Genomic DNA, 12,131 nt, shown 5'->3' with positions numbered 1-12,131 from the left:
GGCAAAGTATGTGTGCCGATCTGACGTACAATGCGGGCATTGAAAGATATGTATGATCCTACATATAAAGGATATTGTGGACTTAGCAGTGTTACTTTTTTTATTTTTTATAGAACGTATAAGACACATCCGTCAGATAACCGACAACCAAATCACCCAGTAACGTTTATTGCGTGGTTGGAAGGGGTTGTGGAGGGACATCGGTGGATAGAGGACCGTGCGGGGATTTGGTTGAGGTACCCCACCCTGAGCCTTTGACTCAAAAGTCAGGAGAAGGATTAGAGTTTTGTCCGGGGAACCTGTTCCTAGTCTCCAACCCGCGAGACAGCGGTCAGTAGGGTTTTCTTTGGGGACCTTACGCGGTATTGACAGTCAGACCTGCTCGGCTGCATCAGGTAGCCATAGCCCGAGGACGCAGGGAAAAAAGCACCATTGTCTGAATCTTAGTGCGGATGCGCACATCAGATGCTCTTCGTCTTTAAAAGTATTCCGACGTACTGAATAAAGCATAAGCGGTTACGGTCTAACGTTGGGCGATCGAAGTGTGCGGTTTAATAAACCAAACTTTTCTAAATCGTGCTCAGCGGTTAGAACAAGAATTTCCTGACCGGAATGTCCGTGGTTCTAACTCGATGGCAATGAAGCATCGGTATTGAACACTGATGTCATGTTGTCGATGATGATGATGACCAAATCGACACCTACCTCTCGAATTTCCCTGTCTACGTTTGGGCAACCTGGCAGTATCCCAGCCCTTGTGCGTCCTTTTGGAGACATGGCAGTTAGATGCCGAAAAGGTGCTACAGCTGAATTATTTATTTATTTTTAGAAAGACTATGGACACGCCGGGGGAACTACTCACTGCCTACACACCCCCATCGCTGAGGACAGTACAACCTTAGCTCCCAGACAATCTTACAATACGGCTACTCACAGTAAGAAGTCTCGCTGCTTTCCTTTGGCGTTCGTGGCATGATTCCACCTTGTGGGACGAAGTTTCAGATGGTGTAGTCCACGGGGTCATTGCAGCACTCAAGCCACACCAACACGTCTAAATTGCAGTGTTAGATCGGAGAAAGCTAAGAATGTACAAAGATTATTCCGCTGATCAGTGCGACCGAAACCGCCTATGAGTGGACTCATCGAGAATCAAAGTGGTGTGACCATCTTCATCGAAAAAGAAGTCGCAGCCACAGGGCTGGGCATTTTGGAAAACAATTCTCCATCTTGCCGATATATTCGGGGATGATGTCCACTTTTTAAAAGGAGACCAGGAATGGGTGCGGTAATCACAGGGGAATCAGCTTGACTCCAGTCGTAACGACACCCTTGGTGTCACTTTGTTGTGACTTGCTGTACGGTCGCGCAACTCTATGTCGGTCCTTTGCTTAAGCAAGGTCCTGCATGGAGTAGGAACTGCTCCACTTATTATGGTGTATAAAAAGGTACAGTGGATTCCGAAAACCCTTTACGAAGACCATGGAATGTCAACAAGGTCGAACTGGAATCTTCATGAGAGGACGAGTAGCGCTGAGCGGAAGATGCTCCATCCAGATTGGCTGACATTCGCGTCAATCAGGGCATGCGGTTCGTAGACTGCACGTCCAGTTGACGTGATGTTCGGATTTTAGGGGTGACTATACGAACCCAATCGCTAAATCCAGCATCCGTATTATGTATTTTGTGGATGTCCGGAGGCGAGCTATTCTAAAAAGCCGTCGATTGTGCGTCTTTGTTGAGAGCCGGCTATGGACCACACAGAGGCATGCACTGATTGACCAGAATAGCAGCCAATCAGGATCGAAGACTCACCAAGTCTCTTCTCTCACCATTACGAAGATTCTGTGGTGACCTTGTGGAAATCCCCGCGATAGCCCCACAAATACATTTGCGATCCAGAAAAGGCTATCCCTCGCCAACGTGACCTTTGACGTTCCGCGATGTATGGAACGTCTGGGTTGCCAAACCAGAGAAAAGCATTGCTCTCATCGACGGATGCGGGATACCAGTAGGTCAGTTATATTCACGGATTCACGGATTGATACACAGGGTCGAGGATATTGCCCAATCTTTCCGGATCGCTTTTGTTCTTGTCGGTCAGTGGCTGTTGTTCACCTGAAAGGCACAAGTGAAAAAGAGTGTAGCAATGCTCTTTATGTTCTCAGCGCGGGGCAGTATGCTTGCCAGCGCAAGGATTCGCATAAATAAGTGTCTAATAGTGCTTTAAACTGGGTTCTAGAAGGAGGGTGAACAACCGCCGCAGGAAGGTCATTCCTCGAACCTACTACCCGAAATGAGAAAAAATTTTGTCTGATGAATGTGTGTGCTCTGAGCTTGAAAATTTTCTTACCATGTCCCGCGCTGAGAACATAAAGAGCAGTGCTACACTCTTTTTCACTTGTGCCTTTCAGGTGAACAACAGCCACTGACCGACAAGAACAAAAGCGATCCGGAAAGATTGGGCAATATCCTCGACCCTGTGTATCAATCCGTGAATCCGTGAATATAACTGACCTACTGGTATCCCGCATCCGTCGATGAGAGCAATGCTTTTCTCTGGTTTGGCAACCCAGACGTTCCATACATCGCGGAACGTCAAAGGTCACGTTGGCGAGGGATAGCCTTTTCTGGATCGCAAATGTATTTGTGGGGCTATCGCGGGGATTTCCACAAGGTCACCACAGAATCTTCGTAATGGTGAGAGAAGAGACTTGGTGAGTCTTCGATCCTGATTGGCTGCTATTCTGGTCAATCAGTGCATGCCTCTGTGTGGTCCATAGCCGGCTCTCAACTGAGAAGAACAAGTTTGAGGAGACCCAGATGCCCAAATCCTTTTGGGCATCTATCCTCATGATGTTCTCTGGTCCCTTTTCACCATGCATAACAAAGGCATTCGCTGAGTCTCCCCCAAATGACATGTGGACGCACTTTTCATCATTCAGAGGAAGGGGCCGATCCAACGGCCACTGCTTGGCAGCGTCTACATCCATTTGGAAGGCACTGTCATTGGAACTCCAGGATTTCAAGTCGCCCGGAAAAAGTAGACATGGGCTCGCAAGGACATCTGGGATGTCGTTGACCTAGATCAGAAACTGCGCTGGTCCCAAGACGGAGCCTTGTGGAACTCCGATGGAGACCGGCGCTGGAGAAGAGTAGGTCGAGCCTATTCTCACTCGAAACGATCCCTGATCTGTCTGATAGGAACGACATGATCCAGCGAAGGATTTTTCCTCGAATTCGTAAGACTCGAGTTTGTGGAGCGGCGGGACGTGTGGTACCCTATCAAATGATTTTGAGAAGTCGAAAAATATGGCGTCCGATATGAGTCCTTTGTCTTTGGCTTGGGTCAAGCTGTCCATAAACACGAGCATGTTTGTCACGAAAAAGCGGTTTGGGAGAAATCCGTGTTGAGCTGGGGATATACGGTTGCTGGAAGTGAGGTGATGATAGATAGCTCGCTTCAGAATAATGTTCCATCACTTTGCACGGTACGCGAGTGAGGCTTATAGGCTTATAGCTGCCAAACGATAGTCGGTCACCAGTTTTGTAGATTGGTGCGACAATCGCTTCCTCCCAAGCAGAGGGAAGGCGTCCTTCTTCAAGTGACTGACGAAACACCAGGTGTAGATGATTTGCCAGTGTGGAGGACGTTTCTTTCGGGATCCTTGGATGGACCTCGTCGGGCCCCAACGCGCAGAATGGGTTGATTTGGTGCAAGGGCTGACGAATTTCCTCCACCGTGAAAGCCACGTCGGTTAGAGGCTGTTCGTAGTTCCGCCTTAACAAGAGTGGATGTAACGAATTCGCTGGGGCTGAGTACTGTTCGTAGTTCCGCCTTGACTAGGGTGGATATGAGGAAGACGCGTATTGTTCTCTGTAAACCTCAGATACCACTGTTGGGTCTTTCGTCGGTTTTCCATTTCTGTCCCCCAAGGAGAGCGCGGATGGCTTGTTTCTGCGGCGGTCTCATGTATTTGAACAAGACTTTTTTGTTTTTTTGAGCGAGGCGGCTTGTTTTCTTATGTTCCATTGGCGGATTTCTGATTTATAGCGGTTCCGCATTTTACGAAATGCCAGCTCATCTTCTGTATCCCGCGTAGTCAACTTTTTGAAAAAGCGTTGGGATTTTTTTTCCAGAAGTCGCCGAATCCTTTTTGGCAGCCTGCGGTCCATCCGAGTGCGTGCTGTTTTTTTTTGGGACGAGCGTCGCTTCAGCCTCGTGAACTTCCTGGACAATGGTGCTATATAGTTCTTCCAGTGGAGCTGGTCCCAGTGTGACTTGTTCAAGAAAGCTGCGCATTCCTGAGATGTGTGCACGGCAGAAGTCAAGAAACCACGTTTGAGTTTCGTGATTTCTGGCCCAATAGCAGATGGAATCAAAGTCAACACGCAGTGGTTGCTATGCCCCAGTGGAGCGTTAATTGTTACCTGATCAACGAAGTGCCTTTCGTTGGTGATGACCAAATCCATGAGGGATGCTAGCTGGCCTGCGCGGTATCTGGGGGGTCCAACGACATGTTGAGCCCAAGCGCTCTGTTGAACGACTTCAAACAGCGCCGCCGCAAAAGGTCCACCTGATTATACGCGATGGAGCTCAATCCAGGAGGCCTTTGGGGCGTTGAAGTCGCCTACCAGCAGGAGATGAGTGAAGTGGTAGTTGGAGAAGAGTTGCTCCAGGGTTTGTATGAGGCATTGGTCATCTTCAGTGGGACTCGAAGTGCTACGGCAGACCACGCCGAGAAGGAGAGAATGGGACCCGCGCCGCGGGATTCGGACCCACAGTGCATCGCAAAAGGGTGCGGGGGTAGTGTCAGAGAGGACAATCGGGATTGGTAGGGCCGCACGCCCGCCTTCGTTTTGAGTCGGCTCGAAAAATAGAGTAACCGTCCATCGGGGTCCCCGCGTCAGAGGCATCTGGTGTTAGCCAAGTCTCTGTGAGTGCGATTATGGACGGTTGTTCAAGACAAACTGACTGTTTAACATAGCTGAGTTTGTGTAAAAGGCTGAGGCAGTTTGTGGACAAGCATTTCAACACTATCTCTGCTACCTCCGAGGGTGAGGAGCCGAGAGTTGAGTGACCAAGGTGGTCAGCAGACTTAATAGTTGTGCGCCGGGTTTGAGTCCAAGGCTCCGAAGGGGCCTCTGAGGCGATATCGTCTGCTTTCTGTCTTCGTGGTTTTTGAGAGTACTTTTCGCTTGCGAGGTTCTTTTCGTTTCGGCCACAGGTATAGACTGCGGTGTTATGCAGAATCTTCAGTGAAATACAGCCGCAAAGTTTTTTCAGTCACCTAAATTGAATAAAGAGTTGTTTATTTGGGGAAGGGGCATGTGCTAATCAGCCACAAGCATATAAGATAATTACACACCATTAGCTCAGGCAGCACACTGGGTAGAGAAATGAACGACCGCTCCGTATTCGGCGAATGGAGTCTATTTACCGAAAAGAACGGTGATTTGAGTGTCATCACTAGACAGATGAGAATCTGTCTGCGGTCTCGGAATGGTTGATTTGTTTACGCTAGTGAATCCTCAAGTTCCTCCGACACTTCAAATGGAAAAAAGCGTATAAATGTAATGGGATAACGCGGCTTGGGGTAAAAATTCAGTCGCTCACAATGGGTGGAATTTGTAGGTAGTTTTGCGCCTGTAATAATTTACGGATATTGCTAAAGCCAACATCGTACTTTTGGAGGCAAAATATGACGAGGTTTCACCCAAGAAAGCAAACTTGACCCTATATGTGCCGGTCAACTGGACGGATGAAGAATCATCCTAAATGTCTTTGAAACGTCACGGTTGGAAACTACACTTGCTGCACGCTCTTGTGCCGTCAGTTTGCCCGTCACAAAAGTCCCGGAGGGATACTCCTGTCCATCGTCCTGCCGAACAAGCCAAGTAGTTTACGCACAGTAGCAAACCGTTCGCAATCGTCCGGACGCCTGGTACCCATGCTCCTCGTGATCAAGAAAGTCTGCACCTTGTACCCACAGGCCAGATACCAATTGCTTTGGAAAAACTTCCTCGAAAAGTTTTGTTGCGTGCGTGTAAACGCCCCTATTACCAGGCGATGCGACTCCCCTTTTTCAAGTTTTTCAGTCATCTACAGATCAGTCGGCTTCAATATGTGAGTACTTGCTGGGTCATGCAAATGCTCAACTCTTCTTTCAGTAGCCGCCGATTCACCAAGTCGACCGTTCATGGGCGAACTGGGCAGCCGTCGCTGTATGTGCTGCGTGTAATCAGAGATTGCGCCCAACCTACTAGCTTCTTCAGACCCCCGCCCCAATTTTCGTTGGTTTTGCTGGCCGCTGGCCTAGTTGAAACCGGACAGAAGCCAATTTATCAAAAAAATTTTCCAAGGTCCTCTCCGAAACTGTAGCCCCGCATCTATAAATTTAAAAAGCACGCCAAATTTTAAGAAGAGAGCTAAGATCAAGTAGAATAAATTTCGAAAGTGGCTATTATGGTGCCTTCTAGTTTAAGCGTACGTACCGCAAAATGATCCGCATTTACTTAAAAACATATTACAATAGAGATTTCAGAAAAACGAGCATCTGCCGGCTAAGGAACGGCAAACGAGCGGCGCAGGCATCGCCGCTGTTGCTTGAAACGTCTCCAGCCAAACGCATGTTAGGCCACGATGACCCACTTCAAAATTTCACGGTCACGAATTAGTCTATATCTGATTCCAGCGAGGCGCCTCGAAAACCCGAAAATACACCTGAAAACACCTTCGTTATAGCCTGAATGAAGTCAGTGTTGAGATATCGTGATATGCCTGAGCTGGCGAAGACTGTATCGGGTGTTGTGGCTTTAGAGTGAGGAGCTTAAGGTAGGACGATTGACGTCAATGCATTACGACTTTTAAGGAGTTCTCTCTCAATTTCGCCTAATCGGAATTTGTAAAATATGAGGGCGTTGGAACCCAACTTTAACACCCCCTGCGCATACCGTCTGGGCACATAATATGCGAGTGATGTCCTGGAAAGCCGGGTTGATTAGGCATTCAGTTGCTCGCATGGAACGCAGATTTGCTGAAGCCATTTCTGACATTTTGAACCACAGGGAATCCTTAAGTACTGATGATTCATTCATCCCCTGTATAAGCGCGGACAGGGACAGTCCGAGATAGGAAAGATAGCTACTCTTATCTCGTTTCTAAAACTCTGCACTACTCATATCACCACGCCAGTGTGTTTGTGTACATTATCTGGATTTGGGAGCGTATTACCGGCGTTGCACAAAACCTTGGAGACCATTTAATTTTTTCTAATAGCAGGTCACTGTCTGTTATTCTCGTTTTGGACGATTGGTACAATTGGCTTCTTGGTAAACGTATTCGGCGTTCGTAGCTGTTTGTTCTCCTGCAGGCGTCGTTAACAGTAGGCAAATCTGACCTTTCGGGAGGAGGTCATGCGGATGGGTAGCGGCAGTGCGGACCATGCCACGGAAGGACCGGTTCAGCTTTGAGAAGCAATCAACTGCTAGCCGAAGACAGCAGAGCACTGCTCGCATTACCACTTCGACTCACATTGTTCGCCATTAGCTGCATATTCGCTGCAGTCCCATTCAGATGCAAAGTTCAGGATCCATAGTGATCTCGTAGACGTGACAATATTAAAGTAAATATGAAAATTGATAAGGGAAGTGACTAGGACCAGTACCTTCTCAGAATAGTGGAGGAATTTAACATTATCCTGATGTTTTATCGTGCCCAGGCCTGTATCTCGCCCCCAGTCATTAACTGAAAAGGAGGAATAAAGGTGAACGAGACCGAAGAACAAAAAACATGACCGATGAACAAAAAGACGGGTCTGCTTGGTTTGACCACTGCCCGACCTCCACAAAAGGGCATAAAAGCTAATGTTGGGGGATAGAGGTCCGTGGAAATCAAGCTACCCGTATCGTCTTGACGATATGCAGAATGTGCAAGAGCGCAACCTGTATCAGTGGGAAGCTCTAGTACACAAGGAGGGGCAAAAGATTCACTTACTCAGATTTCTTTTGGCCGACGGCGTTTGAGGGTTACGTACGAGCCGCTGGTAGGACTCAGGCACTCACTAGTCAGTTTTATGATATATTGCAAGTATGTTACCATGGCAACAAAACAACAGCTTACTGCTACTCAAGTTTGGCTGTAATAGAAGAAAGAATAGAATAGAAAAGAATAGAATAGAATAGAGCAGAATAGAACAGAACAGAATATGATAGAATATAATAGAATAGAAAATAACGAAGAGAAAAGGCCCCGGGAATGAAGTTTGTTAGCTAAAGAAATTTAACAATCAGGCCGTTGAGCCATTGACGTTTGGGACTTCCATATGACAGCCAATCCCCATATTTATTCCCCTTGACCAGATGAACTGAAACCTTCTTGTTATACTGTACTATTTTTATAACTTCTACGGACTTTGGTCGGACATTGTGATTTTTGCGGTTGCTCGCGGTCGTTATCTGTTTGGTTGTGACGATATCGATCTTGAGGCGAAGTGATCTGCGTTTATTATCAGGCTGGTGATTGTACCGCCTTATTTTGTAACCATACGGTATCTGCAGAGGAGAATCCGTCGAGGTTTGTTGAATATGTATATCATTATATTTGCAATACTGCACTGGTTCCAGAATTCGGATTTCTTGGTCGTTTTCCTGGATTGGCACGCGTGACTCGAACTCAGAAAGCAGATGGCCGTAACACAAGGTGTTCATCTCGTTGATGATCTTCACTACAAAAACAGATTTGCCTGTGAGGCCAATCGGGCAGTACTCAGGCAAATCAAGGGGGCGTTCTCCGTCGTTGGTAGGACGAAGAGATATAGCTACTCCAAGCCCACAGAATGATGGTTGGCAGTAAGGGGAACTGGACCTTTTCCGTTGGAAATTTTGTCCTGTAAAAGCCAAGGCGTATTGAACAACTATTTTGTACCTACTGGTAATGTTGGATAGCGTGCATCTTACAGACCTTCAGAGAGTTTTGAAACCGTAACCTCTCACCTGGGTAGCAGCGTGATAAACTCACACTTAGACACAATATAGCACCACCTATCTTTCAAGCACGGAATCCACGAGTTGACTGACTCCTCGACCCCTCGGGTGGAAGTTTCACCCACCACGTGCATGCATTTTTATTCTGAGCTACCTGTAGATAATCAACGGTATGAGAATTTTCGATGGAGATTTCATCCCGTAAGTGCAGCTCGTTGTCGCAGAAAATCATTTAGTCATCCTACAGCAGTTGCCTCCGCATTGTGAATCATTAGAGTGGGCATATCACCAAATTTCGTCGTTTAGAACTAGGGACTCCAATTAAAACAGGGAAATCTCAGCAAATACAAATGACGGAAGTCTACTCCGAATTTGATAACAGCTAAATGAAAGTGGCACCGTTAAGAGCCAATTTCTGGTGCACGTCGGTACATAAGAACGGGAGAGTCTCCTTCCTGTATAGTGAAACAAACTTGGAGCCAGTCTACTTCTGATGCGACAGTGCAGATGGTCGCAAGCTGCACCACCCGTCCTATTTTTTCTATTCCACTTCATTTTCTCACCTCTCCTTCCCTCCTCTTGTGCTGTCGTCCTTCCAGAGTGAATACGTTTCATAGGTACTACGTCTGACTACATCGTCCGATACCACTGTAGGGTTCGACACCACTTGTGTGAAGAATCCTCCTGTAAAAATCCAAGGATGTAGTGCACACATCAGTACATAATTCAGGTGCCCGAGCAACCCTAGTCACACGACCCGCAAACCATTGCTGTTTTCAAGATAAGAAATCCCCCTGCATTCACTTAAATATGGATAGATATTCACGCTGCTCATGATTGTACTTCGTACTCTTTATTCCAACTGTTTATTTTATTTTGGAGATTGCGCAAAACAAGTGAATTGCTCCAGGACAGCTTCCTGTCCCATGTTTTGCTCGATTTGGCACTTGACCGTGCCGGAATTTCAACTCTGGAGGAGCATTTTAACAATAGTTTACCAGCGCAATACAAACGCATATCAGCAAAAAAGTTTAGACGAACGAAATTGTTCGTGCGTGAGTAATGCGACTGGTTTGCCCGATGCATCGAATGACAAAACAATATGCCTTCTGATTATGTCCATTGACTGAACCCGCCGTCAGGAATTCCCAATCAAGATCTCAAAAAGCTAACACACACATACTGTCACATGGACCCACTCTACCTCATCAGCTGCAAACCAACCAGAAATATTCTCCTTGTCAGTCACTCAAAAAAAGCAACGGAGTCGGATAGCGTTCATCCTGAAGTACATGAATATCGCTTTATAGGAAGCGTTCGACCTCTGCACCTTTTTCTGTTCCAGCTAGTGAGCTGAGTCTGCAGCAACTGGCTGCAAATTTCCAGTTTGCTGCTTTCTTGTGTAAAAAGTGTTACAGTCTTGTGTGGCAGACCTCTGAGGGAGCTGTATAATGGATATTGCCGCATACGCTGCCTTTTCAAGGGCATGAGAGCATGACCCAACTAAGGTCGTCCCCCTGCAATTACCCTATAATGGCTTGAGGAAGATCGAGCTGATTTCCGGCAGATCTCAAGGCTACCTTTTGACATGCACACCTCCATCTACTTTCATCCATTGTGGACTTTCTGTGTAGACATTTTGGCTTGATGTTGGCGCAATTCCCAAACCCGTTACTGTTCTCAAGGTTTAGCGTTTTTCTTCAACATACGAAGTGCTAGTTTACACAGTGGATACATCGGAGTTTTCCCACCCAAATGCTTCAATACAAGGATGGAACTTGCCGAATGTTTTGTTTAAGTTTATACCCGTTTGTGTGGTGTAGTGGATGCTGGTAGGAATACAAAAATTAGTTCATTGCTTCTGAATTGGCTCGTTAAAAACCCGAGAGGTCTGATAGCCGTTTGTGATCTAGCCAGGATTCATGTGGTACTCTTTGGTCTAAAGTTTATCGTTGGGGCGTAAGGGACTCTATTTTACAAGAAGAAGTGACCCATCGGATGAGTACACTTTCAAGTTAAACGCTCCACGTCAGTTTGAAGGTTACGTTCTACTGTCCAATCATTACGCAAAATCCTACGAACAGTTCAGATGGAAAAACTAAGGCACTTTGCATACTCAGATTCGTGCAATTGGGGTAACAAACTGCCCAACCGCTGTTTATAGCAGGAAAAACTGATCCGTTGACATGTGAGACATCCTAAAACGCAGCTTTTAGGAGAACCCCTCTGTGTCAAAACGTACTGCGACTTCAGAGGAATCGGTTATTCCAATGTGTATTTCACAGAGTCAGGATGGAGCTCTTGTCGTACGTGGGTTAGTAGCGCCCCCGACCATCACCCCAAAGACAGATATAGAGCAATTTATTCTCTAATTTCCTAGAATTGGGGTGGTGTTTCATGTTGTAGAACCTCAGTAGTTAGTTGCAGCTGCTGTGATGTCGGCTCATCCCGCCACAAGAACCAGACACCGTGAAGGTACACAGCCGGTAATTCAGAATATTCACCCGATTTTCTGGTGCTGTTGGTCTAGAATACCCAGTTGAACAATGAAAAGGTCACATTTTACCTGCATAAGCGATGTATTACAACGAAAAAGACAACAACAAGTGTGCAAACATTCGTTACTCAGTGGGTGCACTCCCCGCCGAGAGTTGCTGAAGGAATAAGAACGTATGGAAAGCAGTCTTAGATAAGCCGAGTTGACACGTGACGATGTGATTGTCAATCCACTTAGAATCATTAGAAAAAACTGGGGGATGGGGGTGGAAACCCCAACCGACCAAAGGTCACAAAATCCCTCTTACACAACTTTCTTTGTACTAGCTCACCCAACCGACCTGACAGAATGTTCAAACGAAGTTCAAATGAACCGAACCAGAAGAACTAGACCCTAGGCTTGACCTAAACACATGTAGGTTTCCCCACCAACCCAACACTTGCTCAATCACCCTAACACACAAAAATCCCTCGACCGACACCCAACAGAGATTTAGCTTGACTTACCTGATTCGTTTTCCTTCCACCTTAAATCTCGACCAACCTCGAAACCTAGTCACTTGGCCTGACGAAGCTTTTGTGTCAAAAGCGAAACGTTGCCCAGCCATAAATCTACCGATTGTCACCAAACTTTTTCGAATAAATAAGAGGTT

This window comes from Opisthorchis viverrini, assembly GCF_000715545.1.
Source record: "Opisthorchis viverrini unplaced genomic scaffold opera_v5_30, whole genome shotgun sequence".
Lineage (NCBI taxonomy): Eukaryota > Metazoa > Platyhelminthes > Trematoda > Opisthorchiida > Opisthorchiidae > Opisthorchis > Opisthorchis viverrini.
The sequence above is the reverse complement of the archived record's forward strand: the minus strand, read 5'-3'. Positions refer to the sequence as shown.